The sequence below is a fragment of the Pteropus medius genome, unplaced genomic scaffold, assembly GCF_902729225.1.
Source record: "Pteropus medius unplaced genomic scaffold, Ma_sr-lr_union100, whole genome shotgun sequence".
Lineage (NCBI taxonomy): Eukaryota > Metazoa > Chordata > Mammalia > Chiroptera > Pteropodidae > Pteropus > Pteropus medius.
Genome location: NW_024354500.1, coordinates 32,643,237 through 32,645,319, shown reverse-complemented (window position 1 = coordinate 32,645,319; position 2,083 = coordinate 32,643,237). Strand labels below are relative to the sequence as shown.

The following is a 2,083-nucleotide window of genomic DNA, read 5'->3' as shown; positions in this document are numbered from 1 at the left end:
GAGGAAGCCCACGTGGACCCCATTAGAATGCAGCTATGCTTCTACTTCAGCACACATTATAGCAGAAAATTTAGATTTCCAGAAGAAATCATTGGGGATGGTGAGTGCCATAAGGTGTAATTATTCATTTTGTAGAAGATTTTGCCATTGAAGAGGCCTTCAGCATATTGAAAATTTGATTCAAAGAACTATTCATATGCGATTATACAAGCATGTATTTTTGGCATAGCATGAGATGTATCTCTACTTATTCATATTACTGACCAACCCTATTGTAACATCAGATCTAACGGTTTAAAAGAGAAGAAAGCAAAAGTGGTTGGATGGCAATTATTTTAGAAAAGTAGGTTATACATAGGCCCTTGAGAAGCAGTGGAAAAGACAACTGACTTTCAAATTAGGTGTTGTCATAGCCTCAGTTTTCTCTTCTGAAAACATGAGAACACCTCTTTCCAGCCAGCACCGAGCTATGGGCATTTCTCGCGACAACTGGCACAAATGCTGCGAGACTATGGGCAAGAGAAAGCCCTACTACAAGAAACAAAAATATGAGCTGAGACGCCCTGCTGCCAACACTAATATTGGCCCCCATCACATACACACAGTCCGGGGCCTGGGGGGGCGACAAGAAGTACCGTGCCTTGAGACTGGACGTGGGGAACTTCTCCTGGGGCTCTGAGTATTGTATGCGCAAAACAAGGATTATCGATGTTGTCTACGATGCATCCAACAATGAAGTGGTCTGCACCAAGATCATAGTAAAGAACTGCATCGTGCTCATTGACAGCACACCTTACCGACAGTGGTACGAATCCCACTATGCACTGCCCCTGGGCTGCAAAAAAGTGGAGCAAACCGACTCCTGAAGAGGAAGAGATTTTAAACAAAAAACGATCAAAGAAAATTCATAAGAAATACGATGAAAGGAAAAAGAATGCCAAAATCAGCAGTCTTCTAGAGGAGCAGTTCCAACAGGGTAAGCTTCTTGCATGCATCACTTTGAGACCAGGCCAGTGTGGCAGAACAGATGGCTACGTGCTAGAGGACAAGGAGCTAGAGTTCTATCTGAGGAAAATCAAAGCCCAGAAAGGCAAATAAATCCTCCTCCTGTCTTAGCTCCTGTAATAAAGGTGTTTAGTGTGTCCTGAAAAAACAAAACAAAACAAAACATGAGAATACTAATACTTGCTTACTCTGGCTGTGTAAATGGAAAGAGATGATGCATGAGAGAGCATTTTGAGACATATGCATGATGCAGTCATGAGGAATTACAAGACAATGCTTCAGGGAAAGCCCTATAATATGTTTTTGTGTCAGCTTCCAGAAAGTGAAGTCCAGTGGAGTAATCACAATATACAAGTAATCCTAACCATGAGGTGATGACAGCTATTTACTCATTTAAATTAGACCAGAGAAAAGTATAGCCATACAATGTATTGGAAATCTTAGAGTCCAACTCTCTTATTTTACAGGAGAAAACCTGAAATCCAGAGAAAAGTAGTTACTTGCCAAAGGTCACTATCTAATTACAGGCAGAGACAATACTAGAACTCATGTCTTTCAATGATTCATCATGTGGTTTCCTCCTGCAATATTACTCTCTGTTTAGTAGTATGAAGATCCCATTCCCCAGCACTTCATTCTGATTTCATTTTAGACAAGACTTATCTGACTTCCTTTAGAGGGAGTTATATATTCATGTACAGTGTCACTCGAATAGAGTAGTAATTATTTTATTCAAAATAGTGACTCCACTGCATGTTAGGCTAGTAAATAATAGGTAACTAATCAAAAGTAACCATGTGCTTCATAGAAGATAACCCATATCATAGAAATGCAATATTTTAAGATTTAGGTTTTAGTCCTGAATTTGCTAGTATTTTTTAGTCTTGGCCATGGTGGAAAAGACCCACATTCTTTTCCTAACACCCTGTAGTACTTAGAACACCTCTGTTGGATCATACATTATCTCCATGAGAGAAGCAACTGAGAGTTATCAATTATTATATCTAGTAATCAACACGGTGCCTGAATACCTAATAGGTGCTAAATAAAAGTTTGAGATAAAAGAGAAAAAATAAAT

The 2,083-nt window shown here is 39.3% G+C and overlaps 1 pseudogene; it reads left to right on the top strand.

Annotated features, from left to right (window-relative positions):
• The first annotated feature begins 469 nt into the window (after nucleotides 1-469).
• Nucleotides 470-1,098, top strand: LOC120594844 (40S ribosomal protein S8-like; annotated as a pseudogene).
• The last annotated feature ends 985 nt before the right edge of the window (nucleotides 1,099-2,083 follow it).